Source organism: Trichosurus vulpecula, chromosome 2, assembly GCF_011100635.1.
Source record: "Trichosurus vulpecula isolate mTriVul1 chromosome 2, mTriVul1.pri, whole genome shotgun sequence".
In the NCBI taxonomy this organism is placed as follows: domain Eukaryota; kingdom Metazoa; phylum Chordata; class Mammalia; order Diprotodontia; family Phalangeridae; genus Trichosurus; species Trichosurus vulpecula.
Window position 1 is genome coordinate 94,178,333 of NC_050574.1, and position 16,821 is coordinate 94,195,153.

Below are 16,821 nucleotides of genomic sequence, written 5' to 3' on the forward strand. Positions count from 1 at the left end.
CCTCAGTTTCCTCATCTGTAAAATGAGTTGGAAAAGGAAATGACAAACCACTCCAGTATCTCTGTCAAAAGAAGCTCAGATGGGATCATGAAGATTCAGTGAAACAGTGACTGAAACAAATGAATAACAACAAAATTGCGAATATAACCATTTCCATTTTATTATCTGATTACAATTCTTTGCATTCTGAAAAAGCTTTTTAATAGTATTTATTAAGGGAACTCAAAGTATTTAATAAATATTTTATTTCTCCCCAAAACAAAGCTATGAGATATATAATAGGTATTTTGGACAGAAGGCATGGATATTTTATGTTATCCCTCAAGCATGAGAGAATTACTTTTCTAAGAAACAGCACTTGGGGATGCATATTTTTTAAGCTGAATTTAATCTATGGGTAATTATCTCCTTTCTGGAATGTATCCATACCCATTCGATTGTATCCAAGCTGATGTCATTTGCATTAAGTATAAGTTTCTGGGGGCAGGCCCCATTTGCTTTGCCTAATGCCTAAGGCTATGTTAACGTCATCATCCTCCATGGTCTATCCCCAACCTACTTTCCCAGACATCTCTCGTGTTTTTCCTCATCTACTCTCTGTTCCACCTATGTGGTCAATTCATTCTGCACCGACCTTCCTTCTTAAGGCTCCCAAACCAAAAAACTGTAACTCATCTTGTACTTTTCTACCTTTTTCTGCCACCTTATTCTGCCAAACCAGAATGTTGTTTTTCTTCCTCTCCATTTAACCAGATCCTACACGTTTTTCCGTGCTCAGTTCAAGTTCCTTATGAAGTTTTCTCAATTCACAATGATTTCTTTCTATTCTGATATCCTCGATGTCACAACAATAATTGATATTAACCTAGCACTTTAAGCACTCTAGATCTAACACTCATTGGGCAATTAATCATTGCCTTCACTGCCACAGAGCCTCTCATACTGTTATTTTAACAAGAAAAATACTAAAACATGTAAATAAGAATGCTTTTTTTTGTCCTTAATTTCAAAGAGGACCAATGACATCATAGGGTGATGTCTTGAATCATTCATGAATTGGATTTAGGTGAGGCAGAGTTGCACAAAGACATCAACCTCACTCTCTCTTTCAGAGTCATTGAAGTCCAGTGGCAAGACAAAAGTCAGGACAACTAGTGATGGCCCAGGATGTGGTGAATGACCTTGGCATCTTCTACGTCTGCTCAAGCTCTAAGTGCTCCACAGCACCTGCTTTAGCCACCTTCATGGCCATAAGGACAAAATGTTCTCATCTACCCATTCTGCCAGGGACAGTCTTCGCATGGTTGAGGGAGACATCCTCCAACTCACCAACAGATGTCTGCTGAGAAGGTTTTACTGGGGTGTGGCTGCTACATATGCTACAGCTTCTTAGAGCCACAGGTGAGAGTTGAATGAAGGTGGACACCAAAGGTGGATGAGCAGCCTTGAAAAGGTCTCAGCAAGTCCTCACACCAGAGATGCTAGTCCTCTGTTTCCCCCATACATACACATAGAAGAGTGCGAGGTGTTAGCATGCATGTGCTGTTGGGTGGTGTTGCAGGAAGATAAGATGACTGGGTCCACTATCATTTTGTTATCTAATCTCAGCTGGGTCCTCTTTGCAACAAACAATCCTCTCTTTGATTGTTCTCTAATTGATTCTCTATCACACTCTCAAAAGAGACTATTCCAAAATTTCTCTTCTCTCCTTAAACCTCCTACACTATATTCTCCCTCTAGCTTCTCAGATGAAGAACTTGCCTTACATGTGACCTAAGAAAACAGAAACTATTCATTGTGAGATTCCTCTTCAACCCTACATCTCAAAAACTGTTGATATAAAAAAAACCCACAAAAACCTGTTGATATCATTTCCCATTCTCTTCTATCTTGTTCCAGTCTCTGACGAAGAAGTGATCATGCTGTTGGCCAAGGTCAACCCCTCTATATGTTTTCTCTGATTCCCTTTTCTTCCCCACCCCACTTTCTGCTCCCACCCCCTGCTCTTGCCATCACCACCCTTCATTCTTTCTCTGCACACTCCTCTCTCAGGAATCTTTTTAGCTCCCATATGTTCAACTATTATCTCTATGCAAATGACTCCCACATCTGCATAAACTTCTCTCCTGATTTTCAATTCTGTATCATCAACTACTTTCTGGGCATCTCCACCTAGATGTCACATGTATCAAGCTCAGCATGTCTAGAACAGAACTCACCCCTTCTTCTTAACTTCCCTATTTCTTTCTTTTTTTAACTTCTCCATTTCTGTTAACATCCTTCTAAATCTCCAGATCACAATCTGGAAATCATCTGAGATTCACTCTCCCTAACCTCTCATATTCAATCATCATCATGACTTACTGATTTCTATTTGCTGATAATTTCTCACACCCTTTCTATCCTCTATGTTACCGTGGTTACCATTGAACATTCTGTGGTCTAGTCAAACTTGTCTATTTGCTTCTCTCCTAGTCTCTTTGAACGGGTTTCCTCTCATGCCTGGAATGCTTTCCCTCTTTCCCTCTGCCTCTAGGAATCCTTAGCTCCCTTCAAGGCAAAGTTCAATTGTAGTTTTTGTCAAATAGTGAGTTCTTATCTCAGAAGCTGGGGTCTTTGGGTTTACCAAATGCTAAATAATTCTGATCATTTACTACTGTCTTGTATCCCTAATGTATTCCATTGCTCCACCACTCTGTTTCTTAGCCAGTACAAGATAATTTTGATGATTACTACTTTATAATATACTTTGAGATCTGGGATGGCTAGGCAACCTTCTTTCACATTTGTTTTCATTCATTCTCTTGATATTCTTGACCTTTTGTTCTTCCAGATGAGTTTTGTTAAGATTTTTTCTAATTCTATAAAATAATTTTTGGTAGTTTGGTACAACACTGATTAAGTAAATAATATAGGTAGAATTGTCATTTTTATTATATTGGCTTAGCCTACCATGAACAATTAATATTTTTTCCAACTGTTCAGATTGGACTTTATTTGTGTGAAAAAGTCTTTTATAATTGTGTTCCTATGGTTCCTGGGTTTGTCTTGGCAGGTAGACTCCCAAGTATTTTATATTGTCTATGGCTATTTTAAAAGGAATTTCTGTTTCTATGTCTTGCTGCTAGACTTTGTTGGTAGCATATAGAAATGTTGTTGATTTCCATGGGTTTATTTTATATACTGCAACTTTGCTTAAGTTGTTAATTATTTCAACTCATTTTTTTTAGTTGATTCTCTAGGATTCTCTAAGTATACCATCATATCATCTTCAAAGGGTGATAGTTTCGTTTCCTCATTGCCTATTTTAATTCCTTCAATTTCTTTTTCTTCTTTTTATTGTAAGACTAACATTTCTAGTACAATATTGAATAATAGTGGTGATAATGAGCAGTCATGCTTTTGCCTTGATCTTATTGAGAAAGCTTCTAGCTTATCCTCATTATAGATACTGATGGCTTTAGATAGATACTACTTACTGTTTTAAGAAAAGCTCTATTTATTCCTATGTTCTCTAGTGTTTTTAATTGGAATGGTGCTGTATTTTGTCAAGAGTTTTTTTTTCTGCATCTATTGAGATAATCATGTGATTTCTATTGGCTTTGTTATTTGTATGGTCAATTATGCTGATGATTTTCCTAATATTGAACCAGCCCTGAATTCCTGGTATAAGTCCCACCTGGTCATAGTGTATGACCTTGGTAATATATTGCTGTAATCTCCTTGCTAGTGTTTTATTTAAAACTTTTCCATCAATATTCATTAGAGAAATTGTTCTATAATTTTCTTTTTCTGTTTTGACTCTTCCTGGTTTAGGAATTAACAACATATTTGTGTCATGAAAAGGAATTTGGTAGGACACTGAGTATGACTGATTTTTGTAAAAGTTCTATGTGTACCCTCCAAATTAATATACTTTCTAAGATTCCCATTCAGGGTTCATGATTTGGGAATAAAGGCTGATACTATAAGCAATTTGGGAGTGCAGGGAATAGCTTACCTATCAGATCTATGGGAAAGGGAAGAATTCATGACCCAAAAAGAGATAGAGAGCATTACAAAATGCAAAATGGATAATTTTGATTATGCTAAACTCAAAGTTTTTGTATAAACAAAGCCAATGCAACAAAGATTAGGAGGGAAGCAGAACACTTGGACAAAATCTTTACAACCAATGTCTCTGATAAAGGTCTCATATCTAAAATATACAGAGAACTGAGACAAATTTATAGGAATATAAGTCATTCCCCAATTGAGAAATGGTCAAAGGATATGAACAGGCAGTTTTCAGAGAAAGAAATTAAAGATATCTATAGGCATATGAAAAATGCTCTAAATCAGTAATGATTAGAGAAATGCAAATCAAAACAACTCTTAGGTATGACATCTCTCCTTTCAGATTAGCTAACATGGCAAAACAGGAAATTGATAAATGCTGGAGAGGATGTAGGAAAATTGGAAAATTGATACATTGTTGGTGGAGTTGTGAACAGATCCAGCCACTTTGGAGAGCAATTTGGAACTATGCCCAAAAGGCTATAAAAATGTGCATACCCTTTGACCCAGCAATACCACTCCTAGGGCTATATCCCAAAGAGATAACACAAGTGGGAAAGGGACCTATATGTACAAAAATATTTATAGCAGCTCTTTTTGTGGTGACAAAGAATTGGAAATCAAGGGGATGCCCATCAATTGGGGAATGGCTGAACAAATTGTGGTATATGAATGTAATGGAATACTATTGTGCTATAAGAAACAGGGAAGATACGGACTTCATAATAATCTGGAAAGATCTATATGATATGATGCTGAGTGAGAGGAGCAGAACCAGGAGAACATTGTACACAACCACAGACATATTGATTCTGTGATGACTAACTTTGATTGACTTGGCTCTCCTCAGCAATTACAAGGCTCAAAGACAGCTCCAAAGGGATCATGATAGAAAAAGCTAGCTACATCCAGAGAGACAACTGTGGAATCTGAATGCATACTGAGGCAAACTATTTGCTCTCTTTTTTATTCTCTTCTTTTTTGGTTTTGTTTCTTCTGTCTCATGACTCATTCCACTAGTCATAATTCTTCTTTGCAACTTGACTATTGTGTAAATAAATTTAATGTGAAGGTTCATGTAGCATCTATATTGGACTGCATGCCATTTTGGCGGGGAGAAGGGTGGGGAGGGAAGGGAACAAAATTTGAAACTCAAGAGCACATAGAACTAAGTGTTGTAAACTAAAAATGAAAAATCTAATTAAAATTTAAAAAAAGATTCCCATTCAGTTCTTTCCACAAGTCTATCAAGTCTAATTTTACAAATATTTGTTCAAATCAATAATAACTTTCTTGTCTTTCTATTAGATTTTTCAAGTCTTCAGATTGGATCATTAACATCTCCTATTACTAATACCTTTACTATGTAGGTCTTTCTGCACTTCAGTTAACTTCCTTTAAGTGCATATGAACTATGCCACTTCTTTTTCAATATTGCCTTTAAAGAGAATTTATTTTCTCTGACTTGAAGCTAATTTTTTTTTTATTTCTGCCTTATCCAAAATCATGTCTGCAGATCTTGCCTTTTTGGAATCAATGTATGGTAAATTTTGTTTTGTTTGTATCCAATCCAATTTTGTTCCTTGTGTGTGAGCAAAGCACACACCTATTCCCCCCCACCCCCACCCCATACACACACCAACTCCGCTCTGCCCACACCAAATATAGTCCCTGGGATTCCACTTTTATTATTACAATCTTTTCAAAATTTCCCTGACTATTCCCCACAGGAGTGTAGTTTACTAATCACCTTCTTATTCCTACCTTTGTGTTTGTTTATTCTTTCAACCGTGGTGCTCAAATTGAATAGATTTTTTTCCTATTCCTTCTATCGCTTTTTCCCTCAGGGTGGCCTACCTCTCTATGTTTTCATTCTATGGATTTTTTCCCTGAGTCATTTTCCTTAATGTCTCTATTACAAGGTTGGAATTCAAAGAGATAATACTCATATGGCACACACTAGGAGTCATTTATTGATCATTCCTGACTTCAAAGTCTTACTTACATTGCAATAGGTCTAGTTCACGGTTGGTTTGAATGTCACAAGCCTTGCCCAGAATTGAGTTTTTGTTTCATTTCTTTCTTTGTTTTAAGAAACTCTCTGGTTGTGTTAAAAAAAAACAAAACTTCTTTTTTTATGAAGGAATATGCTCTTTTTTGCTGGATCAGAAATATTGGGTCGATAAGTCACTTCCCCATGCTTTTTGGTATAACACATTCCAAACTTTCCCTTTTCATCCTCAATTAGAAGTCCTGTATGATTCAAATGAGTGCTTTTGCATCTGTGACTTCTTTATTTCTAGATGATGGAAAAATGCTATCTTTGATTGTCTGGTATTTCACAACCAGAATAACAGGTCTAGAGTTGAAAAAGAAATTTAAGAGTTCATCTAGACTAACCTTCTCAATTTATGGTTGTGGAAATGGAAGCCCAGGTGTTGTGACTTGCCTGAGATCACATGAATAATTAGTGGCAGCACCAGGATTTAAATCCTGATCCTCTGATTTCCAAATTAGAATACGCTTTTAATTGCACCAAGTTGAGAGATAGTTGAAAGGTATCCTGTTGCTTCTATCGATTTTTAATTTTCCTTCTGTTTTCAATATTCCTAGATATTCTTATATGATTTCCTGAAATTTGGCATTTAGACTGTTTCTGAAGACCAATAATTTTCGAGTTGTATCACAGAACTTTGTCCCCTAGCTCAGTTGTCTTTATTTATAGAGATTTCCAAATCTTTTGTTGTTGTTGCATTATATTTTGAAAGTTTAATTTTATAATTTATTCCATCACTTTTGTGAATTATCTTCTATTTGCGACATTTTATTCCTCTAAGGATTCACTGATGTTAAAAGATTTTCCTTTAGCTGCTTCAAGTTTACTATTCTCATGGTTGTCTTTTTTCAAACCTGCTGTGTGGGATGAAAAATCAAATAATGGGAGAGGCATCTTTAGGCAAAACCAAAGTGAATTTATTTTACAAACCTCGCAAGATTTGGGTGTTGAACTAGTACGAACTAGTGGAGGGAGGCCAGATACAAAGGAAATGCATCAATAGATATATCCTTAATGCAAAGATTCCTGCCCACTTCTATCCTTTCTCACCATTGGCTGGGAGGTGGGTTTACAATCTAGGTGTGAAAATACAGAGCCAATCCATACATACTTTCCTTATTTGGCTACTGATGTGGCAATGACAAGGCTAGGGTAAAGAGAAGGAATGAGGAAGGAGAGGGGAGACCTTTTTGGAGCAGAAAACAAATAGCTCACAGGTAGTCCATTATCTCCCTATTTTGTAAAATTCTTCTGCTAGCACCGAGAGAAGGGGAAGGTAGGGGCACCTACAGCTTCTGGCCCTGACTTTCCAGAAATTAGGTAAGTCACTACAAGGTTAAATTTCAAGCCTCTCGTACTCCCTCAGACATTCCCCATTACAGAAATATGAGAAGAGGGTAGCCCCTATATTCTTATCCTGTGAAGTCTTCACAAATTATATCCCTCTCACTCACTGCTTTCATTGATCTGTGCTTTAGATACTATGTCTACCTTAATTTTTCTTATTGACCTTATTAACTTGTCTGAAGGTTTTCACTTCAGACAACCCTGAAGCAATTTTGCTTCTTGGTGTCTTTTAGCTATTGTACCATTCTTGCTTTTTAAAGGCTTGCTTTCATTTACTCCACAATGCTCATTCGTCCTCCTGAGTTCTTTTCTCTACTGATATTTCCACTTGCTCTTTTCATTTTTCTATGAGGTGGTTCTCCTTGTGAGGATTTTTCCACTCCCTTTTTAAAAATTGCTTTTTATTTGCTTTATTTGGTATTTTGAGGCGATGAAGGAAGATTTGGCTTGATCGTGACCACTCACTTAGTCATATTACCAAAACCAATCCTTTAGCAATTTTGGACCCAAGATTGTGAAAGATTATAGCCCAACCCAGAGCATGAAATTTCCCTAGGAATTCATACAACTCAGAGAAAGAAAGAGGAGGGAGGGGAAGCTACCAAAGAAAATGAAATAGCTACCCCTCCCCACTCCACATACAATTCTTGTTCTGCTACCAAGATATCTCACCTAGCTCACCATCTAACTCTCCCTCCAAGACGAAGAATTTTGCAACAATAGTATAATGGGCTGGCCTAACAAACTTTGGTCCATAAGTCTTGCTTCTCCCTGTTTTTATTGGCTGGCTAAAGGAAGTGTTACAGCAAGAGAAAAGCTGGTCCAGTCTTCAGTGGTTACTAATCATTGTCACCTCCACAGCTCAGCTGCCTTGATTTTCCTTAGCATGGTTACAATAGTAAAACAGCAAAAACAAATCATTCAGTTTATCTACTGTGGGAAAACCAGAGATGGAGTTGATTGAAATAATTTTTTCAACCTGAGATTCTTAACTACTTCCATGCTGGTATGTCTACTGGCTATACACCAATGTAGAAAGGACAATAGTATGTTTCTGTTGTTGCATAAACAGTTGATAATGTTGGAATACTTGCAACTGATTTAACCAGAATGAAAAGCTTGGTTAGTTCAGCAAAGTATGACTCCATGATATGGCTAAGACTCAGAAGCCTGGCAAGGTCTGCCACTTACAGTGACTAATTCTTGGAAGATAAGGCCTGAATTTTATCCTAGGTCACCCATATTGTATAGATATAACTATTGGTGTAGCCAAGTGAAAAATAATTTACTAGGTAGTACTTGAGCAAATCAACTAACAAGGATTTATGAAGTACCTACTATGAGTAGGGCATTGTGTTGAGGCTTCAAAGATGAAAAAAAACCAACTCATTCTCTGATGTGAAGGAGCTTGCAATAGGTTGCCAACTGAGAACTGAGGTAAGAGAGGATTTCACTCTCTCTAGCAAGACAAAATTTATATGGAGCTTTGTGGTTTCCACAGCCTTTGGAGGTAAAGAGCCACAGATCTGTAGCCCTTCCAAGTCACCTGCTTGTAGACTGAAACCATGATAATGCTCTGGGGTCAGAAAGATAGAATGGCTGGCCTACCCTTAGTCTGCACTATCGAGCTGAAGCTGCCATTCTGCATACCACCCCCCGCCCCGCCCCGGTTCCACATTCTTGAACTGAATCCAGGATCCTGCCCTGGGTTAGAGCAATAGAACTGCACCCCCCTCCCTCCATGCCCCATCTTCCTCATGTGTCATTGTAAAGAAAGTCTAGGAGAATCTCAGGAGTGTAGCCTGGAGAGGAATGAAGACATGGCTGTCCTGGGTCTTATCCTTAAAAATGGAAGTTCTGGGAGTAACCCGCCAATCAGAAGGAAAGGCTGCAGGGATGGAGGATGCTTTCAGTGTGTGAAGTCTAAGAGTAAAGTAAGCTTCAGGATGAAGAGGTTTCTGAAGCAGTCTAGAACCATATTATTTTAAAATGGCAAAAATGGTACACGGATGTTAGCTGTGATTATTGTTGTAGTGATTATTGTTGACCACAATTGTTGGGATACAATATTGATGCATTAAAATTTAAGAACAAAGGTTTTTTTTGATAGATTCTGATAGATCAAATAATCTCCAAACTACACAAAAAGAAAAGCTTTTGAAATATAGAAATCTAGCCAAGCAGATTCAAATCATGTGGGATGAGGCACAGGTCATCTCTGTCATACTGTCTGCTCCTGAAATTGTCCCCAAAATACTTTCAATGAGTCAACAGAAGATGAACAATACTCTTACTTAATTACCAAAAAAGTAGTCATTTTATTCGCCTGTGCAATAGGCCACATCAAATGTACCAGAGTAATACCACTACAGTGACTCAGATTTTCAATTCTGCACTTCATCAAAAGAGATGAGAATGTAATGAGAATGATATAATTTCTAGTAACAATGAGAATGAGACTACAACAAATAAACTATATTGGCACTAGAACATTTTTTACAGATAAAATTGATCTCAATAACCACCAGGAAATATCACTGATCTATAAAACAGTGCAAGAATAATGTTTTTGATAGATATCACCATACCCACTATTTATAAGAGGCAGCATGATATAGTAGGTAGAACCTTGGACTTGGGATCAGGAAGAATAGGGTTAAATTCCAGCTTCATATACTTACTAGCTATTTAACCTTCGATAAATCACTTAACCCTCCTCTGACTCAAATAACTCATCTCTAAAATGAAGAGCTTGGCCTGGGTGGTCTCACAGGCCCCATTCTAATTGTAAATCTATTCTCTGGAAGAAAAACTTTCCAAGTATAGAAACCTAGCAGAACTCAAACCTATGTGAAAACAGAAGGAGATAACATACCATCCTGTCTGCTATTGGAGTTGGTTCAAAGATGTTTACAGTGAGTCTACAAGAGATGACCTTAGATCCCAACATTCTTATTCAGTAACAAAAAGCAGTCATTTTATCTACCTGTGCCGTAGTCAACAGAAAAAAGTACATAATATATATGCATACACACATGTATGTATATATACGCATACATATATGTATATATACATGTATGTATACATACAGGTACATATACATTGATTTTATATATGTGTGTATATATATGTATATACATATATATTCACACATGTTAATGTATAACACAGCAGGATAATGACTTGTTCTGGGACTATTTCTATCTGAACTCCATCAAACAAGATGAAAACTATTTTTATAGTCTATTATTTTATAATAACAATAGCAACAAATATAGCCTTCATCCATTAGTTCAACTCAACCTTCACTAGGCCCTACTGACCTGCACAGACAATTTCATATAAGAAGCATTCCATGTTCATGTACTGCTAAGATCATAGTAATAAACCTACTTATTTCAAACCTAATGCCAACCATAGCAAACTTTCACATGCACAATTCGCCATCAATAGACATGATTATCTTGATTTGAATTAGAACTAAAAATGAAAAGAATGTTCTATCAAAATGAAAATGCACTGCTGTAAAATTTACCTCTTTCTGCTTCATAAACCCACATTAAATTATATAGTCTGGTGAAATTACTAGCATTTAAATGCATATTATAGCCTTCAAAAGAAGATAACTTTTGTTTTCAGTCATGTCTTCTTAGAACTGTATTTCAATATATCCTCAGATCTCTTACTGATCTGTAACATAATGTTAGCCCCATTTATTTCTATTAAAAATTATGTTTGGGGGGCAAGGGCCAAGATGGTGGCTGGAAAGCAGGGACTTGCTTAAGCTTGCCCCCAAATACCCCCAAACACCTGTAAAAAATGGCTCTGAACAAATTCTAGAGCTGCGGAACCCACAAAATAGCAGAGGGAAACAGGTCTCCAGCCGAGAAGAGCCTGAATGGTTGCCAGGAAGGGTCTATCCCACAGTGCTGGGAGCAGCCCAGTATGGGCTGCGTCAGGACAGACCAGACCCAGAATCAGCCAGATGAAACAGGACTTGGGGCCATGAATCAGTGAGCTGTTGCAGTTACTAGATTTCTCAACTCACAAATGCCAAAGAGCAGGTTAGAGGGAAACTGCAGGATCGAGTTCAGAGTGGTCCAACCACCAGCCCTGGGGGTGGTGGAAGTGGTACAGCAGTGGTGGTGGCAGCAGCAGGAAGCTCCTGAGGCTGCTTCCAGAGCTCCAGCGTCAGCTGCTTCCCAAGTCCCTGGCTCACATGGTGGGAGGAATCTAGCAGTGGATCAGAGTGGGAGTGCAAGGAGCGCTTTGTGGGCACAAGGCAGATACTCTTGCTGTGCCCTGCTTGGATCTGTATTGTGATCCTGGTTGGCAGCTCTTGGGGAAGGAGGAGCACTGCTGTGACAGAGCCTGGGGTGGCAGTGGAGTAGAAATAGCTCTGAAAACAGCAGCGCTTGGACCCTAAAGCTTGGGACAAAGTACTCTCTACTCTACAAGCAGAAATACCCTGACAAAAAGCTCAAGGGTCAAGTAGTTGGCTGGGAACATGAACAGGCAGTGAAAATGAACTCTGACTCAAATGCAGACTCAAACTCAAACTCTAGATTCCTTTTTTGGTGACAAAGAAGATCTAAACATACAGCCACAAGAAGTCAACAGAGTCAAAAAGCCTACATCAAAAGCCTCCAAGAAAAGTATGAATTGGTCTCAGGCCATGGAAGAGCTCAAAAAGGATTTGGAAAAGCAAATAAGAGAAGTAGGGGAAAAGTTGGGAAGAGAAATGAGAGTGATGCAAGAAAATCATGAAAAACAAGTCAATTACTTGCTAAAAAGGAGACCCAAAAAATACTGAAGAAAATAACACCTTAAAGAATAGACTAACTCAAATGGTAAAAGAGCTCCAAAAAGCCAATGAGGAGAATGCCTTGAAAGGCAGAATTAGCCAAATGGAAAAGGAGGTCCAAAAGACCACTGAAGAAAATATAACCTTAAAAACTAGAATGGAGCAAGTGGAAGCTAGTGACTTTATGAGAAATCAAGATATTATAAAAAGGAATGAAAAAATGGAAGACAATATTAAATATCTCATTGGAAAAAACACTGACCTGGAGAATAGATCCAGGAGAGATCATTTAAAAATTATTGGACTACCTGAAAGCCATGATCAAAAAAAAGAGCCTACACATCATCTTTCAAGAAATTATCAAGGAAAACTTCCCTGATATTCTAGAACCAGAGGGTAAAATAGAAATGGAAAGAATCCACCAATTGCCTCTTGAGAAAGATGCCAAAAAGAAAACTCTTAGGAATATTTTCACCAAATTCCAGAGTTTCCAGGTCAAGGAGAAAATAATGCAAGCAGCCAGAAAGAAACAATTTGGATATTGTGGAAATACAGTCAGGATAACACAAGATCTAGCAGCTTTTACATTAAGGGATTGAAGGGCTTGGAATATGATATTCCGGAGGTCAAAGCGGCTAGGATTAAAACCAAGAATCACCTACCCAGAAAAACTGAGTATAATGCAAGGCAAAATATAGATTTTCAATAAAACAGAGGACTTTCAAGCTTTCTCAGTGAAAAGACCAGAGCTGAATAGAAAATATGACTTTCAAATACAAGAATCAAGAGAAGCATGAAAAGGTAAACAAGAAAGAGAATTCTTAAGGGACTTACTAAAGCTGAACTGCTTAGTTTACATTCCTACATGGAAAGATGATGTGTAAATTCAGGAGACCTTTCTCAGTATTAGGGGAGTTGAAGGGAATATAGACAGAGGGCACGGGATGAGTTGAATATGAAGGTATCATATCTAAAAAAATGAAATAAATTTAAGGGGTGAGAGAGGAATATATTGAGAGAAGGAGAAAGGGAGAGATAGAATGCGGTAAATTGTCTCACTTTAAAAGTGGCAAGAAGAAGCAGTTCTGTTGGAAGGGAAGAGGTGGCAGGTGAGGGGGAATGAGTGAACCTTACTCTCATCAGATTCGACTTGAGGAGGGAATAACATACACACTCAATTAGGTATCTTACCCCACAGGAAAGAAGGAAGAAGGGGATAAAAAGGGGGGACAATAGAAGAGAGGGAAGATGGGGGAGGAGGTAATCAAAAGCAAACACATTTGAAAAGGGACAGGGTAAAGGGAGAAAATTGAATAAAGAGGGACAGGATAGGATGGAAGGAAATATAGTTAGCCTTTCACAACATGAGCATTGTGGCAGTGTTTTACATAATGATACATGTGTGATCTATGTTGAATTGCTTGCCTTCCTAGGGAGGTTGTGTGGGAAGGGAAGAAGGGAGAGAATTTGGAACTCAAAGTTTTAAAAGCAGATGCTTAAAAAAAATTGCTTTTTGCATACATCTGGGAAACAAGATATATAGGGAATGGGGCATAGAAATCTATCCTGCCCTACAAGAAAGTAAGGGGAAAGGGGAATGGCGGGGTGGGGGGGATGGGGTGAAAGGAGGGAGGGCTGACTGGGGAACGAGGCAATCAGAATATATGCCATCTTGGAATGGGGGGGGAGGGTAGGAATGGGGAGAAAATTTATAAGTCAAAATCTTGTGGAAATCAATGTTGAAAACTAAAATATTAAATAAAAATGATAAAATTTAAAAAAATCATGCTCATCAGTCAGCTAGGTGGCGCAGTGAGTAGAGCACCAGCCCTGGAGTCAGGAGGCCCTGAGTTCAAATCCGGCCCCAGACACTTGACACAGGAGCTGTGTGACCTTGGGCAAGTTACTTAACCCCAATTGCCCTGCCTTGTCCCCTCCAAAAAAACCAAACAGAAATTATGTTCATCAATCTATTTTCCCCCCAAATGTTTCACGATTCTTATAACTCTCAAATCGGTTATTTCTTCTGTTGTTGTTGTTCAGTCATTTCAGTCATGTCTGACTCTTTGTGATACTGTTTAGGGTTTCTTGGCAAAGATACTAGAGTAGCTTGCCATTTCATTCTCCAGCTCATTTTACAGATGAGGAAACTGAGGCAAACTGGCCTTGCCCTGGATCACTTAGCTAGTAAATGGCTGAGGCCAGATTGGTCAGGTTAGCAGGCTGAGGTATGCCAACTTGAGTGATAAGTCATCCTGCCAGGCCTGGCACTCTATCCACTGTACCACCTAGCTTACTTTAGCCATTGAAGACTTCAAATACCTATTTGGATAGTCATTTTTTTTGACATTTTATAACTTTATTTAAATGAAGTTCAATTTAGTTTTCATCCACATTGACTGTCTGTAAGCTTTTGAAAGTGGTGACAGGTACATAAGTAACCAAGGTATACAGCTTGTTTGGTGAATCTTCATCCTCATTGCGTTTCCTGGACAAACGCACTCGGATATGGTATGGGACATTCCTTATTCCTTTGGCCCAAGCAGCTTTGTTGAGTCTGGTGTCAATGCGTACATCTGGAGTTCCCATTTCTTTCATGGCAAATTTGCGAATTTCCTTCAGAGCCCGGGGAGCTCGCTTTTTGAAGCCTACTCCATGAATCCTCTTGTGAATGTTGATGGTATACTCCCTGGTCACCACCTCGTTGATAGCAGAACGTCCCTTCTTTTTTCTCTCCACCTTTCTTCGTGGGAGCCATCCTGCCGGGGACCAGGTCGGAAAGGAAGCTTGGATAGTCATTTTTGATAGGCATGAGAGGCCTGGCATGGCAGTAACCTCCTTTGAAGCAATCTGCTTGTTGATAATTCACAACAAAGAGATGAAGCTTCATGATCCCTGATGCCAGAGTTCTTCAGTCTTCTGTGGTTAGAAGTGTTTCTTTTCTTTTTTGCCTGAAACTTCATAATAGATGGAGATGAGATGGGATGGCCATCCTATGATGGACACATGTAGCCCTGTTGAAGTAGAAAAATTTTTCAAAAATCTTGTGGGTTTGAAAATGGACACATGTGTTTATACATCAGTAGAACTGACTTCTCACCAAGTGTCAGAACCTTGAGAGCACCTAAAAGATATGTTCCCCTTTGTTGTTAGTATTTGATCTAGCCTGGTGTCATGAGACAGCCGCCTTTGATTTTATGTTATAGATGGCATGAGTGGCATTGGTCCCAAATTCTTCGCTGAGGTAGTAAAATCAACTTTTATGCACTTCCAACCCTCCTCCCACCCCTACTGACTCAGACCAGTACCCAGTTAATTCAGATTCAGTGTTGGAATAAAATGAGGCATTCCTAGGTCATTCAATGATTAATTCAACAACTAATAAAATACAACAATTAATACAAGTGTATTCACTGAGCTATGGAATAGAAAGGATATTCAATGAAGATACACCAGCACTTAGCTTAGGCTGACATAGCCCACCCATCTCCATATAGGAACTTCTCAGGTCAGCAGTGTGAGGTGTGTCAACTTGAGTGATCTCGGGACCTCTGCCAAGTCTGAAAGGTCCATCTCAATTCCATATGGGTGTGCTTTTTTTTTTTAATGTTCTCTGGTGATCAGGAAGATGGGTCAATTTTGCCAGAGCTCATCAGGAAGCTGTATCAAGGAAGGTACAGTTTAAACTTTAGCCCCCTAAAAAAATCAAGTCTGAGGGAAATCTTTGTAGCCTTTCAAGGAAAAATTAACAAATTGCACAGGCTTAGGATATGGCTTTCACATCACTCAACCCATTAAACTGCACACCAGCCTTTCTTTTTCCATTTTTAAGAGTTGAAAGCCGTAGTGCTTTTTGGTGGTCATGTTCATCGCCTTTCCATTTAACCATTTCCATCTAAAAATTATCTTCTTCTGTGCCTCATTTTCTTGGTATTGCTATTGAGGCAGTCGGTGATGGTAAGAGTGAAGGTCATTGGGTTATTCAATAAATTGTCCCATTCTGAATAAGCTTAGTTATAATATGATGTGCCTTTATGCTTTAACCAAGGGAGAACACATCTCAATCAGTCAAAGACCTTAGATTAATTGTGAGAAGTTCTTGAAAGGCATTGGATGAACTGAAGTTGACCCTTAACTTGGCTGAAGGACTTAGTCATATGCTGGGGACTTGTACAAAATCAGAAACTAGTTCTGACCATAAGACATTCAAGTGAGTGGTGAGCCAGGAAAGAGGAGCTCCAGTTAAGGCCAGAGGAGGAACTTATGAGCTTCACTGGGTCAGAGGATATAGATTTTTCAAAAGTATCAGAATCTTAGCCATATCCTCAGAACAAGTGATGTGGTGTGCATATCTGGAACCAAAACCAGACATAATGAGGAAAGGCAGATTCAAGGCTCTACAAGAAGCCCAGAAGGAAATCTATACCGTACCCAAGGGAGATATATTGAAAACTCTATCAAAAAGACCCAGAATTTATACTATGTGTGTTCTCTAATCTTGAACGCTTTTCCCCTGGACCTTCCATGTACTGATAGAACATTGTGTCCCAAATTTTGA

The 16,821-nt window shown here is 38.4% G+C and overlaps 1 pseudogene; it reads right to left on the reverse strand.

The window, feature by feature from the left end:
• Nucleotides 1-14,637: 14,637 nt before the first annotated feature.
• LOC118839203 lies at nt 14,638-15,030 on the reverse strand (annotated as a pseudogene).
• Nucleotides 15,031-16,821: the final 1,791 nt, after the last annotated feature.